The sequence below is a fragment of the Pongo abelii genome, chromosome 14 (genome assembly GCF_028885655.2).
Source record: "Pongo abelii isolate AG06213 chromosome 14, NHGRI_mPonAbe1-v2.0_pri, whole genome shotgun sequence".
NCBI lineage: Eukaryota > Metazoa > Chordata > Mammalia > Primates > Hominidae > Pongo > Pongo abelii.
Genome location: NC_071999.2, coordinates 20,482,785 through 20,502,397, shown reverse-complemented (window position 1 = coordinate 20,502,397; position 19,613 = coordinate 20,482,785). Strand labels below are relative to the sequence as shown.

The window sequence follows — 19,613 nt, the reverse complement described above, 5'->3', positions numbered from 1 at the left end:
CTTGTGATTTTTGTACATTGATTTTGTATCCTGAGATTTTGCTGAAGTTGCTTATCAGCTTAAGGAGATTTTGGGCTGAGACAATCGGGTTTTCTAGATATACAATCATGTCATCTGCAAAGAGGGACAATTTGACTTTCTCTTTTCCTAATTGAATACCCTTTATTTCCTTCTCCTGCCTAATTGCCCTGGCCAGAACTTCCAACACTATGTTGAATAGAAGTGGTGAGAGAGGGCATCCCTGTCTTGTGCCAGTTTTCAAAGGGAATGCTTCCAGTTTTTGCCCATTTGGTATGATATTGGCTGTGGGTTTATCATAGATAGCTCTTATTATTTTGAGATACGTCCCATCAATACCTAATTTATTGAGAGTTTTTAGCATGAAGGGTTGTTGAATTTTGTCAAAGACCTTTTCTGCATCTATTGAGATAATCATGTGGTTTTTGTCTTTGGTTCTGTTTATATGCTGGATTACATTTATTGATTTGCGTATATTGAACCAGCCTTGCATCCCAGGGATGAAGCCCACTTGATCATGGTGGATGAGCTTTTTGATGTGCTGCTGGATTCTGTTTGCCAGTATTTTATTGAGCATTTTTGCATCAATGTTCATCAAGGATATTGGTCTAAAATTCTCTTTTTTTGTTGTGTCTCTGCCAGGCTTTGGTATCAGGATGATGCTGGCCTCATAAAATGAGTTAGGGAGGATTCCCTCTTTTTCTATTGATTGGAATAGTTTCAGAAGGAATGGTACCAGATCCTCCTTGTACCTCTGGTACAATTCCACTGTGAACCCATCTGGTCCTGGACTTTTTTTGGTTGGTAAGCTATTGATTATTGCCACAATTTCAGCTCCTGTTATTGGTCTATTCAGAGATTCAACTTCTTCCTGGTTTAGTCTTGGGAGGGTGTATGTGTTGAGGAATTTATCCATTTCTTCTAGATTTTGTAGTTTATTTGCGTAGAGGTGTTTGCAGTATTCTCTGATGGTAGTTTGTATTTCTGTGGGATCGGTGGTGATATCCCCTTTATCATTTTTTATTGCATCTATTTGATTCTTCTCTCTTTTTTTCTTTATTAATCTTGCTAGCGGTCTATCAATTTTGTTGATCCTTTCAAAAAACCAGCTCCTGGATTCATTGATTTTTTGAAGGGTTTTTTGTGTCTCTATTTCCTTCAGTTCTGCTCTGATTTTAGTGATTTCTTGCGTTCTGCTACCTTTTGAATGTGTTTGCTCTTGCTTTTCTAGTTCTTTTAATTGTGATGTTAGGGTGTCAATTTTGGATCTTTCCTGCTTTCTCTTGTGGGCATTTAGTGCTATAAATTTCCCTCTACACACTGCTTTGAATGCATCCCAGAGATTCTGGTATGTTGTGTCTTGGTTCTCGTCGGTTTCAAGGAACATCTTTATTTCTGCCTTCATTTCGTTATGTACCCAGTAGTCATTCAGGAGCAGGTTGTTCAGTTTCCATGTAGTTGAGCGGTTTTGAGTGAGATTCTTAATCCTGAGTTCTAGCTTGATTTCACTGTGATCTGAGAGATAGTTTGTTATAATTTCTGTTCTTTTACATTTATTGAGGAGAGCTTTACTTCCAAGTATGTGGTCAATTTTGGAATAGGTGTGGTGTGGTGCTGAAAAAAATGTATATTCTGTTGATTTGGGGTGGAGAGTTCTGTAGATGTCTATTAGGTCCACTTGGTGCAGAGCTGAGTTCAATTCCTGGGTATCCTTGTTAACTTTCTGTCTCATTTAATGTTGACAGTGGGGTGTTAAAGTCTCCCATTATTAATGTGTGGGAGTCTAAGTCTCTTTGTAGGTCACTCAGGACTTGCTTTATGAATCTGGGTGCTCCTGTATTGGGTGCATATATATTTAGGATAGTTAGCTCTTCTTGTTGAATTAATCCCTTTACCATTATGTAATGGCCTTCTTTGTCTCTTTTGATCTTTGTTGGTTTAAAGTCTGTTTTATCAGAGACTAGGATTGCAACCCCTGCCTTTTTTTGTTTTCCATTTGCTTGGTAGATCTTCCTCCATCCTTTTATTTTGAGCCTATGTGTGTCTCTGCACGTGAGGTGGGTTTCCTGAATACAGCACACTGATGGGTCTTGAGTCTTTATCCAATTTGCCAGTCTGTGTCTTTTAATTGGAGCATTTAGTCCATTTACATTTAAAGTTAATATCGTTATGTGTGAATTTGATCCTGTCATTATGATGTTAGCTGGTTATTTTGCTCATTAGTTGATGCAGTCTCTTCCTAGTTTCGAAGGTCTTTACATTTTGGCATGATTTTGCAGTGGCTGGTACCGGTTGTGCCTTTCCATGTTTAGCGCTTCCTTCAGGAGCTCTTTTAGGGCAGGCCTGGTGGTGACAAAATCTCTCAGCATTTGCTTGTCTGTGAAGTATTTTATTTCTCCTTCACTTATGAAGCTTAGTTTGGCTGGATATGCAATTCTGGGTTGAAAATTCTTTTCTTTAAGAATGTTGAATATTGGCCCCCACTCTCTTCTGGCTTGTAGGGTTTCTGCCGAGAGATCCGCTGTTAGTCTGATGGGCTTCCCTTTGAGGGTAACCGGACCTTTCTCTGTGGCTGCCCGTAACATTTTTTACTTCATTTCAACTTTGGTGAATCTGACAATTATGTGTCTTGGAGTTGCTCTTCTCGAGGAGTATCTTTGTGGCGTTCTCTGTATTTCCTGAATCTGAATGTTGGCCTGCCTTGCTAGATTGGGGAAGTTCTCCTGGATAATATCCTGCAGAGTGTTTTCCAACTTGTTTCCGTTCTCCCCGTCACTTTCAGGTACACCAATCAGACGTAGATTTGGTCTTTTCACATAGTCCCACATTTCTTGAAGGCTTTGCTCATTTCTTTTTATTCTTTTGTCTCTAAACTTCCCTTCTCGCTTCATTTCATTCATTTCATCTTCCATGGCTGATACCCTTTCTTCCATTTGATCGCATCGGCTCCTGAGGCTTCTGCATTCTTCACGTAGTTCTCGAGCCTTGGTTTTCAGCTCCATCAGCTCCTTTAAGCACTTCTCTGTATTGGTTATTCTAGTTATACATTCTTCTAAATTTTTTTTCTAAGTTTTCAACTTCTTTGCCTTTGGTTTGAATATCCTCCCGTAGCTCGGAGTAATTTCATCGTCTGAAGCCTTCTTCTCTCAGCTCGTCAAAGTCATTCTCTGTCCAGCTTTGTTCCGTTGCTGGTGAAGAACTGCGTTCCTTTGGAGGAGGAGAGGTACTCTGGTTTTTAGAGTTTCCAGTTTTTCTGCTGTGTTTTTTCCCCATCTTTGTGGTTTTATCTACTTTTGGTCTTTGATGATGGTGATGTACAGATGGGTTTTTGGTGTGGATGTCCTTTCTGTTAGTTTTCCTTCTAACAGACAGGACCCTCAGCTGCAGGTCTGTTGGAGTACCTGGCCGGCCCTGTGAGGTGTCAGTCTGCCCCTGCTGGGGGGTGCCTCCCAGTTAGGTTGCTCGGGGGTCAGGGGTCAGGGACCCACTTGAGGAGGCAGTCTGCCCGTTCTCAGATCTCCAGCTGCATGCTGGGAGAACCACTGCTCTCCTCAAAGCTGTCAGACAGGGACATTTAAGTTTGCAGAGGTTACTGCTGTCTTTTTGTCTGTGCCCTGCCCCCAGAGGTGGAGCCTACAGAGGCAGACAGGCCTCCTTGAGCTGTGGTGGGCTCCACTCAGTTCAAGCTTCCCGGCTGCTTTGTTTACCTAAGGGAGCCTGGGCAATGGCGGGTGCCCCTCCCCCAGCCTCGCTGCCGACTTGCTGTTTGAACTCAGACTGCTGTGCTAGCAATCAGCGAGACTCCGTGGGCGTAGGACCCTCTGAGCCAGGTGCAGGCTATAATCTCCTGGGGCACCGTTTCCTAAGCCCATTGGAAAAGCACAGTATTCGGGTGGGAGTGGCCCGATTTTCCAGGTGCCCTCTGTCACCCCTGGAAATGGAACTCCCTAACCCCTTGCACTTCCAGAGTGAGGCAATGCCTTGTCCCTGCTTCGGCTGGAGCATGGTGCGCTCACCCACTGACCTGCGCCCACTGTCTGGCACTCCCTAGTGAGATGAACCCGGTACCTCAGATGGAAATGCAGAAATCACCTGTCTTCTGTGTCGCTCAAGCTGGGAGCTGTAGACCAGAGCTGTTCCTATTCGGCCATCTTCTATCCATTCATCTCTGTTTTTCATAGTGTGTATACTAATTTACATCCCCACCAATAGTGTTTAAGAGGTTACCTTTCTGTAAGTCTACACTGGATGTCACCTTCAAAAATTTGTGTTTTGTTTTTGGTAGTACTCATTCTGAGTGGAATGAGACGGAATCTTAGTGTGGTTTTCATGGACTTTTTTTGTGAGGTTTAGTGATGTTGAGAAAGTTATTTGAGAAATCCCCACATTGCTTTCCATGGTGTCTGAACTAGTTTGCATTTCCACCAACAGCAGACCAGCATCCCTCCTCCTCTGCCTTGCTGGTGTTCATTCTTGTGGACTGTGTCATAATTGTCATTCATCAGAATGTGTGAAGTACTATCTCATGGGCCTTTTGCTTTGCATTTCTCTGATGATTCCTGAGGTAAAGAAATGTCTTGTCTGTTGGTTGCTGTAAACCTTGTTTTGAGATGCATGTTTTCATGCACCTTACCCTTTCTTCATTGCGTTTTTGTTTTTCTGATTTATTTGCTTAATGTATTTGAGGTAGATCCTGGATATTAGACTTCATCAGATGCGTATGTGGGAACATTTTCTCCCATTGTGTAGGCTGTCTGTTTACTGTGTTGGTAATTTCTTCTGCTGTGCAGCAGCTCTTTTGTATATTAGGCCCCACTTGTCAATAATTGTTTTAGTTGCACTTGCTTTTGGGGACTTAGGCATAGCCATGCTTTGCCAAATCCTCTGTCAAGAAGGGTATTTCCAAGTTCTCTTGCAGGCTTTTCATAGTTTGAGGTCTTGCGTTTACATCTTTCATTCATTTTGAGTTAATTTCTGTACAGGGTGAGACACAGGGGCCCACTGTTTTTCTTCTGCAACTGGCTAGCAGTTTATCCTGGCACAATCTATTGAGAGAGGAGGGAGCCCTTTCTCCAAAGCTTATTTTTGTGGATTTTTTTGAAGATCAGATGGTGTTAGGGGTGTGGGTTTACATCTGGGTCCTCTAATCTGTTCCACTGCTCTGTGTGAAATGGGGTCCCTAGCTTTTCAATGAAATTTAAAATCGAGAAGTGTGACACAACCAATGTAGTTTGGACTTCTCAGGATTGCTTTAGAAATTCAGGGTGTTTTGTGGTATGCCTGAATTTTAGCATTGCGTATTTCATATTTTTTAAAGGGTTGGCCATATAGTAAAAGTATACAATGGGGGGAGTTAGAGTGGGGCATTGTGGTTAATGCAGATGCAGAGGAATGTTAAAATCAGGATATTTAGAGTCTCTGTTATCACAAACAGTTGTTAATTTCTTTGTGGTGAAAACATTTGGAATCTTCTTTTCTAGATTTTGTGAAAAAAGTGTGATGTTTTGTTAACCTCCGGTCACTGGGCTGTGGAACAGAGAGGAACAATTCATTCCTCTCATCTAAGTGTAATTTTGTGTCTATTTCTGATCCCTGCCCATTCCCCTGCTTCTCTCCAATCTCTGGAAACCACTGTTGTGCTCTCTAGATCTATTGCAATAAAGCCTTTTATTTTGGGTTCCACATGAGTGAGATGTGGCAATGTTTTTTTTTGTCTGCCTGGTTTAGGTCATTTACCATGCTGTCCTCCAGCTTCAACAGTATGGCTCCAAATGATGAAATTTCATTTTGATTTTCTGGCTGAAGACTATTCTGTTCGTTTACGTCCACCACAGTTACTTTATCCCTTCATCTGTGGATGGGCAGGTAAGTTTATTCCTTATCTTGGCGATTGTGAATAGTGCTGCAGTCCACATAGGATGGCTGATACCTCTTGCATAAACTGATTTCTTTTGCACTGAAAGTATACTAGTAGTAGAATTGTTAGATGAAGTGGTAGTTGTAGGTTTAATTTTTGGAGGAACCTCCACTGGTTTCTATAGTATTTTTTTTTTTTTTTGGATGGAGTCTCGCTCTGTTGCCCAGGCTGGAGTGCAGTGGCATGATCTCGGCTCACTGCAAGCTCCGCTTCCTGGGTTCACACCATTCTCCTGCCTCAGCCTCCTGAGTAGCTGGGATTACAGGCACCTGCCACCACGCCCGGCTAATTTTTTGTATTTTTAGTAGAGATGGGGTTTCACTGTGTTAGCCAGGATGGTCTCGATCTCCTGACTTCATGATCTGCTGGCCTCGGCCTCCTAAAGTGCTGGGATTACAGGCGTGAGCCACCATGCCCGGCTGTATACTAATTAACATTCTTACCAAACGAGTTCTTCTCTGGAAATTTCCACCAGCATTTGTGTCTCTTTTAATATATTTTATCACTTTGATAACATCCATTTGAATTATAGTGAGATGATATGTGTGTTGTTTTGATTTATATCTTTCTCATGGTTATGTCATTCAGGTTTTTAAAACTTGTTTTCAATGTTACATCTTTTTTGTAGAAATGTCTATTCAGGTTTTGTTTCGTTATTAGTTTCTCTTTTGTGTTTTTGCTAGTAAGTAGTGTTAGTTGCTTAGACGTTTTGAAGACAGCCTTTTATCAGATGTATGTTTGTCGAAACGTTTCTTGTGCAATGAAACGTATATGGAAATGTTCTGTGCAATAAAAACAGCAGTGGTAACAGGAGATGTAGGCTCTGAGTGTCTCACTGGAGACTGAAGTCCACAGATATGCAACAAAGCCTTTGTCTCCCTGATGTTTTTGCCTCCTGCTGGTCATGTGCTTTCACACATCAAGAGAAGACATTTAACATTTGAGCCACAGTGTCATTTGCTGTTGTCTGATGGGTGAGATTTTTGCTGGCATAGTCCATATTGTCATGTGTTCTTGGGGCCCACAGGATTATTCTTGGTCATCTAAGATGTTACTGACATCTTATCACCTTAAGATGTTGCTGACTTAATCACCTTCAACTGACTCCTATTCATTCTTTGAAATAAGCAGACACATGTTGTTTCAGTGATTCTTTCAGTTGGTGATTTGCCTGGTGCATTGCTATGTGAGGTCACCTCCCGTCAAATGACCCACAGGTGGTAACAGTCTGTGAACAAACAGTTCACAGGAGGGACCAACCATGTGTGGACATGGGGTGGGTCATTTCAAAGTGAGGTAGTCAACCTGTACCCTAGACTGGCACAGACAGAAGAAGCCACAGTCCTTTAGAGAGAAAAAAATTACAAAGTATAAATATCCTTTGTTAAGAGAAACAGACCATTTTCAGAGGGCTTAATAGTATTAAAATGTGTTCTCATTGTTCAGCTCCCACTTATGAGTGAGAACATGCAGTGTTTGGTTTTCTGTTCCTGTGTTAGCTTGCTGAGGATGATGGCTTCCAGCTTCATCCATGTCCCTGCAGAGGACTTGATCTCATACCTTTTTATGGCTGTGTAGTATTCCATGACATATATGTAGTACATTTTCTTTTTTCAGTCTATCATTGATGGGCATGTGGGTTGGTTCCAAGTCTTTACCATTGTGAATAGTGCTGCTGTAAACATACATGGAGCAGATGGTGCTCAAAGCAAGATGGACCTCTGAGCAAGATGAGCTCCAAGCTTGATGGAGCTCAGAGCAGATGGAGCTCCAGGTGAGATGGAGCTCCAATTAATATGAAGCTCAGAGCAGATGTTGCTCAGAGTATGATGGAGCTCCAAGCCTATGGTCTCAGAGCAAGATGGAGCTCCAAGCAAAATGGAGCTCAGAGCAGATGGTACTCAGAGCAAGATGGAGCTGGGAGTGACTGGGGCTCTGAGCAAGGTGGAGCTCAGAGCAGATGGTGCTCAGAGCAAGATGGAGCTTGGAGTGATTGGAGCTCTGAGCAAGATGGAGCTTGGAGCAGATGGAGCTCTGAGCAGATGGAACACAGAGCAACATGGAGCACAGAGTGTCCAGCCCAGAACAAATATAGCTCAGACAAGAAGGAGCTCCAAGCAAGATGGAGCCTGGAGCCGATGTTCCTCTGTGTAAGATGGATCTCAGAGCAAGATAAAGCTTGGAGTCGTTGGAACTCTGAACATTGCTCTGAGCAGTTGGAACTCTGAGCAAGATGGAGCTCCGAACAAGATGGTGCTCAGAGCAGATGAAACTCTGAGCAATAAGGAGATCTAAGCAAGATGGAGCTTGGTGCAGATGTTGCTCAGTTTCAGATGGAGCTCAGAGCATGATGGAGCTCAGAGCATGATGGAGCTCGGAGCATGATGGAGCTCAGAGTGATTAGAGCTCCAAGCAAGATGGAGCTCAGGGAAGATTGAGCTTGGAGCAGATAGAGCTCTGAACAAAAAGGAGCTCCAAGCAAGATGGAACTTGGAGCAGATGTTGCTCGGTGTAAGATAGAGCTACAACATGGAGCTTGAAATGATTGGAACTTAAAAATTTTGCTCTGGAGGATTGGAGCTCTGAGCAGATGGTGATCAGAGCAAGATCAGCCTCGGAGTGATTAGAGCTTTGAGCACAATGGGGCTTGGAGCAGATGCAGCTCTGAGCAAGATGCAGCTCAGAAAACATGTTGCTCACAGTAAGATATAGCTTGAGCAGATGGTGTTCAGAGCAAAATGAAGCTGGAAGTAATTGGAGCTCTCAGCAAGATGGAGCACGGAGCAGATGGAGCTTGGAGCAAATGAAGTTCTGAGCAAGAAGGAGCTCTAAGCAAGATGGAGCTTGGAGCAAATGTTGCTCAGTTTCAGATGGAGCTCAGAGAACATGCTGCTTACAGTAAGATGGAGCTTTGAGCACATGATGCTCAGAGCAAAATGGAGCTGGAAGTGATTGGAGATATCAGCAAGATGGAGCTAGAAGATGCAGCTCCAAGCATATGGAGCTCTGAGTGGAGGGTGCTCAGAGCAAGATGGAGTTTGGAGTGATTGGAGCTCTGAGAAAGATGGAGCTTGGAGCAAATGGAGCTCTGAGTAAATGGAGCTCTGAGCAAAATGGAGCTCAGAGTGATGGGAGCTCTAAGCAAGATGCAGCTTGGAGCAGATGGAACTTCAAGCAGATGGTGCCCAGAGCAAGATGGAGCTTGGATCTCAGAACCAGATGGAGCTCGGATCAGATAGACCCTTTATGTAAAAAACTCCAAAAATTCCACAAAAAACTCTGAGAACTACTAAATCAATTCAGTTAAGCTGCAAAGTATAAACTCAACATATAATAACCTAGCTGACAAAGAAATCAAGAAAACAATCTCATTTACAATAGCATCAAAGAAAAACATATACTTAGGAATGAATTTAACCAAGAAGATGGAAGATGTGTACACTTACACTTGAAAACCATAAAACATTGATGAAAGAAATTTAGATATGAACAAATGAAAAGATATCCTATGTTTATGGATCAGAAGAATTAATATTGTTAAAATGTTCACATTACCCAAAGCAAATATACAGATTTAACACAATCCTCATCAAAGTTCTGATGGCATTCTTCACAGAACAGAAAAAAACAATGCTGGCCAGGCATTGTGGTTCACGCCTGTAATCCTGGCACTTTGGGAGGCCGAGGCAGGTGGATCATGAGGTCAGGACTTGGAGACCAGCCTGGCCAACATAGTGAAACCCTGTCTCTACTAAAACTACAAAAATTAGCCAGATATAGTGGCATGTGCCTGTAGTCCCAGCTACTCAGGAGGCTGAGGCAGGAAAATTGTTTGAATCCGGGAAGTGGAGGTTTCAGTGAGCTGAGATTGTGCCACTGCACTCCAACTTGGGCAACAGAGTGAGACTTCATCTCAAAAAAACAAACAAACAAAAAAAAAACCAGAAAAAACAATCCTGAAACTCATATGGAACCACAAAAAACCCCAAACAGCCAGCAGATTACTGTGAAAGAAAAAGTTGGAGGCATCACACCTCTTGATTTAAAATTGTATTACAAAGCTATAGTAATCAAAACAGTATGATACTGGCATAAAAACAAAAAATATAGACCAATGGAACAGAACAGAGACCTTTGAAATAAATCCAAACATATACTGTCAACTAATTTTTGACAAGAGCAAACAAGACAACACAATGGAAAGAAAAATAGTCTCATCAATAATAGTGCTGGGAAAACTGGATTTTCACATGCAAAAGAATAAAAATGGATCCTGATCATACACCATACACAAAAATCAACTCAAAACAGATACAAGACTCAAGACTCAAATAAGACCTGAAACCGTAAAACTCCTAGAAGAGAACATAGGGGGAAAGCCTCTTGACATTGGCCCTAGCAATTATTTTTTGGATGCCACACCACAAGCTAGGCTACAAATGGAAACATAAACAAGGAGGACTGCATCAAACTAAAAAGCTTCTGCACAGCAAAGGAAACAACCAACAAAATGAAAAGAGAACCTACAGACTGGAAGAAATATTTGCAGATCACATATCTGATAAAGTGTTAATGTCCAAAAATCAGTAAAGAACTCTTTTAATAACAGAAAAACAACCCAGTTGAAAAATGAGCCAAATAGGAAATGATCAATAGCAAATGGGGAGATGTACATTAAAAAAATACAAAGTAGCAGACATATAGGATGATCAAGTTAGAGATCTAATGTACATCATGAGGGCTATAGTTAACAAAAATGTATTGTCTTTGGGATTTTTGTTAAATAAGTAGATTTTAGCTGTTCCTGTCACACACAAAAAATGTAACTGTGAGATGGTAGATATGTTAATTTGCTTCACTATAGTAACCAGTTTACTGTCTATATGTATTCTTAAGGTCATGTGGTCAACCTCAAATATATAAAATAAAATTTATTTTAAAGAAGAAAAGTTTGTCTTCAATCCAGAAAGAACCACTATTACCATTTTTTGATATTCCATTCCAAAATATTCCATGAATATACACTTGTTCAATCAAATTTAATGTTAGACTTTATATTTGAACAATCAAAGCACATAAGAAATTATAGAAAAGTGTCTGTGTGATTCCTTGTCTGCAGAGCACAGGCTGCATCCCTACCAACACACACGCCACTGGTACTTTGTACGGAGTCCTTGTTTGCCTTTAGTCTGATGCCGTGGGTAAGCCTGAGTTGTCCTGTGGTCCACATTCCTGACCAGGTGTCTTTCTCACCCACTGGTTTCAATAAAGATGTTACTGGGTTATAGAAGGCTGGGATGGAAACAGGATACCAAGTTCACATGAAGACAGTATCTGAAAAGAGAAGTAATTTACTTTAACATTTTCAAAAGAAGATTCATATCCATATTGCAAAGAAACAAAGAACAAAACCTTCACTCCAGACTTCTCTACCTGGTTGCAAAGTATTTGAAGGGAAAGCTCACTAAGGAAGCTACTCTCATAGATCCCAGGACTGTTACTGGGTGTGGCCAGGGGGCTGCAGACACAAGGCGAATGGGCACACCGCATAAGACTGGGAGATCTAAGGCTGGAGCTGCTCAACTCCCTAGATACCTGACTCCAGCCTCTCATCACACTGGCTAGAAGTCAAGCATGAATGGTACCACCCTGCCCTGAACACTACTCAAGACACTCACTGCTCATCAGCAGCTTATGCTCAAAGCTGGCCTAGAAGGCTCCTTCTGGAGCCCGGAGTGCTTTCTTGATCTGCTGCCTTATCTCACTGACAGTTTGAATCACAGCACCTTCAAATTTGGCCACTTCCAAGGCAGAATTAAACATTCCCTATGGGTATAGCAAGATAAAAACACACACAAAAAAATCATATACTTTATGCTTTACTTCGTACCTCAAACATACATCCTTGGTTAAAGAACAAAAACAACTCACTGAAAGGTGATAAAATAATCAAAATGTATTTGCCCTTGAAAGTGGAATTACTACCACAAAAAGAATACAACTCTTTCATTTTTCCCAAAATAATCATGTGGGTTCATGGGCATGCTCATCACTGCTGTCTGTGTGGAAGAGAAGATTGAAGAGGGATTTACTGGACTGCACTGGCCTAGGCAGTCTTTGCTGGCATCTCTCAGCCTAGACTGCAGCCCAGAACCTTTTACTCAGATACATGCACTTAGAACATGAAAACAGTAAGATAAACGCTGGTGGTATTATTACTTTATATTGCAAGAACACTTAATGATCTTACTATGTGTTTTTAATAGAAACATCCCCACTAATGAAATTGTCAATAAATACTGCTCAAACCACCTTCCCCAAATACTGAAAAACAGTACATCCATTTGTCTACCCTTGCCAAGTTGTCTGCAAATGCTCTATTTTTCTACTGAATGGTTAGTCAAACTTGGGATTTTTTTCCCTTTCTTAACACAAATCAAAAAAGTAGGAAACAAAACCCAGTGGATAAAATGACATTTTTTTTTTTCTTCAGACAGAGTCTTGCTCTGTCGCCAGGCTGGAGTGCAGTGGTGCGATATCGGCTCACTGCAACCTCCACCTCCCAGGTTCAAAAGATTCTCCTGCCTCAGCTTCCCAAGTAGCTGGGACTACAGGCGCACACCACCATGCCCAGCTAATTTTTTTGTATTTTAGTAGAGATGGGTTTCACCATGTTGGCCAGGATGGTCTTGATCTCCTGACCTCGTGATCCGCCTGCCTCAGCCTCCCAAAGTACTGGGATTACAGACATGAGCCACCGTGCCCAGCCCCAAAATGACATATTTTCAATATGAGTTCTGTAGCAGTCTTACATGGTAGTCATGAATAACAGCCTCAATTCCTAAATACCTCTGTTTTACTACTGCTTTTTTGGGCATATTTAAGTAACAAAATATAAAGGAGCAAACAAACAAAACAGGAAGTTTATAAAAGATTTCAAATACCTGTGTAAAAACATGAGGCCCATATTCTAGAAGTATTTCGTTCCTTTTCTCAAACAATATGGGCATTTATAAATATGAGAATATATAGATATACAAACCTTAATAAATGAAGTGTTCTTGAAAATTTTATATGGAAAACCAGTTAGTTTCAATTTCTTCACAGTTTTTATGGATTTATTCAGATCAAGGACAATTCCTGTGGCAGCTATCCAAAAATCAGGCTAACAGAAACCCCAAAATTTGGAAATAGGAATAATATCAGCAAGAGAAAAACTTCAATTCTATGTGACATAATAAATTACCAAAGTGAATTTAACTTACAATTAGCTAAGAAAAACAAGAAAGACCATCTGAACTTGCAACCCAGTGGTTTGACAAAAGCAATCCAAAACTTTAAAGTTGGTAAGCCAAACTAACAAGAGTGACTTGAGGCCAAGTGTGGTGGTTCATGCCTGTAATCCTGGTTCTTTGGGAGGCCAAGGCAGGCAGATCATCTGAGGTCAGGAGTTCGAGACAAGCCTGGCCAACATGGCGAAACCCCGTCTCTACTAAAAATATAAAAATTAGCTTGGCATGGTTGTGCACACCTGTAATCCCAGCTACTCAGGAGGTTGAGGCAGGAGAACTGCTTGAACCCAGGAGATGGAGGTTGCAGTGAGCCAAGATTGCACAACTGCACTCCAGCCTGGATGACAGAGTGAGACTTTGTCTAAAAGAAAAAAAAAACAGGGAGACTTGAGTACTTTCCTGAGAGTGATTTCAGAGGAACACAATTTCACTGTAATGATCTGTTTGGAATGAAATGGAAAAGAAAAATACAGTTGCAATGTTTAGGAAATTAAAATTTGAACCTCTAGGGCAGATTCCTTCTGCTCATTATTCTGGTTTCTTCTCTGTTAAATGGGACCAATAAACCCTGCCCTGTCTGACTGGTCAAATGAAAATGTAGTGAACAGACTGCTACCCTAGCACGGCTGCAGGGGGTCTCATGTCTGCCTGTTCTCCTATGGCTCCTCACAACCTCATATAGTGGTTAGCACATGGTGAGCACTGCTTAAGTACTTGCTTAAATAAATCCAAAAGATGCACAAAAATAGGAAATGTCTTCAGTACCATTATAATTCTTCCACTTCCCATCCTCTACTCCCACACCCTGCTGAAAAGGATGTAGGAAGATTAAAAGCAAAGGGAAATTTACTTTATATTACTAAAAATGAGTAATTTTCAACTTAAAGTCTCATGTATGTAACCCACTTTCAGGATATATTTCTCAAGCCAATCTGTAAAAGAAATCATCCAAGATAGTTACCATTGTGCCACTGACAGACTATTGCCAAGAAACCAGTTCCCTGTGAAGTGATAGGGACTTAAAAGAAAAGGAAAAAAAGAAATATAGCAAACCACAAATTTTAGATTCTAGTTTTACATAATAGTTAGGGACATTTACATTTGGATATAGATTTACTCCAAACCACCTCCCTGCTCCCAGAAAAGAGAAAAATCTTAGGAATGGAATTTTATGAAGGAAAAGCACAAAGCTATAATGATGCAGCCTGTAAGGCTTAATATCGGCAATAAGCAAGTTATTGTAATCATATTTTAACCCAAAAGGCTGCTCTGCAATGCACGTGCTGTGGGGTTTACTTTAGAAGCCTTTGTCTTCCACTGTGGTCTTCGATATAATAGAGCGGGATGGTCTGAAACCGCCACCACCCTACAGAAAATATGATTGGATCTTGGGGCTTGAGGATTTTCTTATACCAGTGATGTTTCTTCAGATGCATCTGACGGGACAAGAGGGTAAGATGATTGATGGAAGGGAAATCCACAGAGCCTCAGGCACCAAATACGCAGCAAAGGGACCCACCTGCATGTATCCAACACTGCCTTCACTGTTGCCCAAGCCACCCAGGATAATGGGGTAATGAGGGTCAAAGATATGCACAGATTCACAGAGAACATTTTCAGTCTCAATGTGGACATACATCCCAGATGGAAAAACCTAATACTGAACTCTGGCTTGATCATCTTGATCTTCAAATTCTGCACGATTCAGCTATACATGACAGGAAAAAACCCATATGCCGTTATCTATAATAAACATAAGATTAATATGAACAAACGAGCAATTTCTAAGTAAACGAACTGTGGACAGAATTATGTAGGCTTTATCCTATTAAAAATACTACACATTTAGCCAGGCACGGTGGCTCATGCCTGTAATCCCAGGACTTTGAGAGGCCGAGGCAGGTGGATCACTTGAGGTCAGGAGTTCAAAACCAGCATGGCCAACATGGTGAAACCCCATCTCTACTAAAAATACAAAAATTAGCTGGGCGTGGTGGCGCGTGCCTGTAGTCACAGCTACTCAGGAGGCAGAGGTGAGAGAATCGCTTGAACCCGGGAGATGGAGGTTGCAGTGAGTCGAGATGGTGCCACTGCACTCCAGCCTGGGCAATAGAGCAAGACTCCATCTCAAACAAACAACAACAACAAAAAACCTACACATTTTACCTCTACAGTCTGCTCAGAATATGTCCCAACCGTTTTCTTCTCTGCTGCTCCAAGGGACAGCAATGTAGATTACTCTGTGGAGCCCTGCGTGCCCGAACACTGGAAACGTCCCCAGTCCACACCTTTTTTTCCTTCCTCTCCAAACAATTCTTTAAACACCCAACACCGCCCTCACCTTCACTCAGCTGATGACTGTTTCCTGATTCACTCCCAAACCAAAAGAACCTTCACAGTCAACCCTCTGCCCGGGTTTACTCCCTTATCCAGCCTTATCAGAGCTCTGACCTGGCCCATAAGGGAGCTATGTGTGGCTATTTAAATTAAAATTAATTACAATTACATAATATTTAAAATGCAGTTCCTCAATCACACTGGCCACATTGGAAGTGGTCCATATCAACCTGCTGCCAGGGTTACAGTATTGGGAAGCACAGACGTGCATCTCCACGATCACAGAAAGTTCTACGGGCAGCTCAGGCACAGGTGATTTGTCCATGTCTGCTCAGGGCCACACATCACTTGTTCAGTAGACACCATCCACTCTTCCTGGACTTTATTCCAACAGCTCTTCCCTCTGTTATCTCTCTTATCTCAAAACCTTTTGATTCCACTTCTTCCACCAACAACTGCTCCATTTCTGTGCTTCTCTCTGCAGCAAAACCCCACAAAAGTTTTCTGCAGTCACAGCCTCCAGTTCCCCTGCTCCCATTCTCCTACATCTATGAAAATCGGTGCTTGCCAAGATCGCTGAAGGCCTCCACGCCCTTCCTGCAGTGGTCAACTCTGCCTTCACCATAGTTAACATGGCAGCGGGATCTGAACAACGTGTCACCTCCATGTACAGCTGGCCTCCCACATGCCTGCATGCTCACACTGCTTCTCCCTCCTGGGCACTGCTCAGGCCTCATGGCTGCAGTCACCCCCTCTCACCCACACCAGTCCTGCTCCTCCCACTCACTCTGCACTCACTCCTCAGCCACCTCACAGCTTGACGTGGCATCTACATGCTGAGGGCTGTACATCTAAGTCCCTGGCCAGACCTCTGTCTCGACACCTGACACTCCGCTTGTCTGCATGACACCCAGCAGACCCAAACATCATCTTCCCAAAGCTGCATCCACAGAGGATTTCCTATCTAACTTACAACACCCCATCCTTCCAGGAACTTCCAGTCGCCATCCTCATTTCCTCTCACACACCCCACATTCAGTCCACCAGGAAATTCTACTGACTCAGCTTCCAAATAAAGTCTATCCAAATTAAGTCTGGCAGTCATCTCCTCTGCCAGCCCTCTGGTTTGTGCCACCCGACTGATCTCTTGGCAGAGTGATCTGATTAACTGAGTATGTTTCCTCTGCTCAAAACCCTCCAAGGACTCCCATTTCAGTGTAAAATTCAGTCTTTTCCAATGGCCCACAAGGCTCTAGCTAACTAAATTGTAAATGGTGTGAAGCAAAGACTTCACAGTTAGTTGAGTCATGCCTGTCAAAGGTCAACCCAGACTTGCAACCATTAAGCTAATGCCTAATCAGGAGATAGTTCTTTGGCTAGATGAAGACCTAGGCTGAGCAGAGCCTTTCAACTCCATTTCACAAATCATATACCTAATCTGTTCCAGCTTACAGAGGCACTCCTGGCCCCACTAACAAGGTGCAACTCAGATGCTTGCCATCAACTGTACACACATTTCTGTGTCTGCTTCATAGTGAGATCACCGCCTCCAACAGCCTGGTCAGCGCCCCCAGGCAGGATGGCCACACCATCTCTCTTTATCTCCGCATCTGATCTTACACTCCCCATGTCTTTCTGAACTCTGACCAGGATGAGTTTTCAGAGCACTCCTCCTGGGAGCTCTGGTGTGTCCATAAGCCACACAGGCCACTGATCACCTGCCATTCAAATCAGGAAGCAGCGATTGGAATAGGCAGCCAATGCTTGCACTGAAGTGAACATGGTGTCTCAGATCACTACACTGTCAAAGTCTGAAAAGTAGAGACCATGTCTCAGTCATTTCTGTTTCCTAATTGTTGGTACAAAATAGGTATGCAAATTTTTCTGGTGATTTTCTGACTGCAGAAACAATGAGCTCACTGCATGAATAAACTCACTCACGTGCATCTCTACCCAGGGGTCCAAATGAAAGGCACAGAAGCAGGATAGGAAGCAGAGACCCAAAAAAGTCAGGGTTTCCTGGGCTATGATAGTCTTGACAAACGGCTGAGAGGAACTGAGGTTTCTCACCTGTGCTTGTTTCTGCATTTCTCCTTTAAGATCATCAAAATGTGTTCTTTCTCCTTCATCATATTCTGCATCAAACATCTCCTTCAATTTTCTCTTCTTATCCAAGTGCTTTTTCTTGGCACTTTCCTCTTCGCTGGGGTCAGTTTCTTCCTTAACTTCTTTCTCTACATCTTCATTCTTAAATTTCCACAAGAAAAAATTTTGTGTATGTTTATGAAGGTTTTTTCTTTAAACATTAGATTTTTTTAAAGTTCTGTTTGAACAAAAATGTTAGGAAAATTATGTTATCATTATCAATAAAACAAAACAAAACACAACCTTTGTCTCTGAATAATGTGGTACTGCTACAGGAAATGGTTACATCTGCATTACAATTAGCTACCATTCCTTAAGCTGGCTGGGAACACAAACTGGAATAAAAATAACAGACGTGTCCCTCACCCCGATGCTCCCAGACCCTGTTCTAAAGAAATATTAGGGAGAACAGGGACTTCGTTCTTTTAAATGACACTTAAATTTAAGAAGAGGAGAATGATGGCAACAGTGGAATGTAAGCCCAAGGAGCTAAGATTTCCCTGAATGAAAAATCACAGCGGACTTGGCAGATGACTATGGCAAGAAGCGGTAGTAATTGTCATCCAAAACTTAACAAGTAAACAAGAAAGCTTCTCTCTGGTCCCCACATGCCCCCCCACCCCACCACCCCGCTTTAGGAAGGAATCTATCCATCCAGTCTGCAATCTTCACACATCACAAGTAAGATTTGCGTTTCTTAATGTGGGCCTCTCTCAGAACACAATGACCAACAACAGCCAGCCACAGCAAAATCATACCTGTGAGCCAGGCACGGACGTGCCACTGGCCCCACCCGCCACAGGCCCACAGAGCACTCCACATTCCAAACCTCATTCTCACTGTTCCCATGACTACAAACACACACAGAACTTTGCACTAAGGAATGCTTTGTAAAACAGTATTTCATCATCTGTTTAGGTAAACTAAATGGACCCAATCCTCATTCCACACTTCATATCAAAATCGCAATCTCAATTTTTCCAGTATAGGTAATGGACATTGTTTCTTTTTTTGAGACAGAGTCTCAGTCTGTCACTCAAGCTGGAGTTCAGTGGCATGATCTAAGCTCCCTGCAACCTCTGTCTCCTGGGTTCAAGCAATTCTCCTGCCTCAGCCTCCCGATAGCTGGGATTACAGGTGCATGCCACCGGGCCTGGCTGATTTTTGTATTTTTAGTAGAGATGTGATTTCACCATATTGGCCAGGCTGGTCTGAAACTCCTGACCACGTGATCCACCCGCCTCACCCTCACTAGCAATCTCGAATTGCTGGGATTACAGGCATGAGCCACCGCACTTGGCCAATGGAAACTATGAGAGACACAGAGGTCTATCTCTGTCCCCCAAATGAATAGTTCAGAGTGAATAGGAAAGCTCCACAATGATACCAGCACATGTGAAAAGGAGTCTCAATGTAAGTTCAATACAACACAATCGTGTAACACACTTAGGGGAAATCTTAGATTATATAAAACATAGCATTTAGATTAAAAGTAGAGCCTCAAATCACACCAAACCTATGGGAAGAGCTCATTCACTCATTCATTCCTTCATTTGTTTTTGGAGCTCTGGGCTCAATTATAGATCCCACTCTTAAAAAGACAAGTAAGGCTGGGTGCAGTGGCTCACGCCTGTAAACCCAGCACTTTGGGAGCCCAGGAGATGGAGGTTGCAGTGAGCCACAATTGCATCACTGAACTCCAGCCTGGGTGAAAGAGTGAGACCCTGTCTTAAAAAATGAAAAGAAATAGGCAAGTTAAAACTTTAGGAGAGCAACATTTAGAAGGTTATTAAAACATTTTCACATAATAGCCAAAGAACCAGGTAGAAGATATGACAGGAAGCTCCTATTTGTAATAAAAGCAAAAAAGGATAAAATAAGAATAAACAAGAAATACACCAGAA

The 19,613-nt window shown here is 42.3% G+C and overlaps 2 pseudogenes; one reads left to right on the top strand and one right to left on the bottom strand.

The window, feature by feature from the left end:
- The window catches only part of LOC129049436 (double homeobox protein A-like), a 53,177-nt pseudogene that overhangs the window by 6,011 nt on the left and 27,553 nt on the right, over positions 1-19,613 (top strand).
- On the bottom strand, positions 10,956-18,558 carry LOC129049704 (ribosome biogenesis protein BMS1 homolog; annotated as a pseudogene).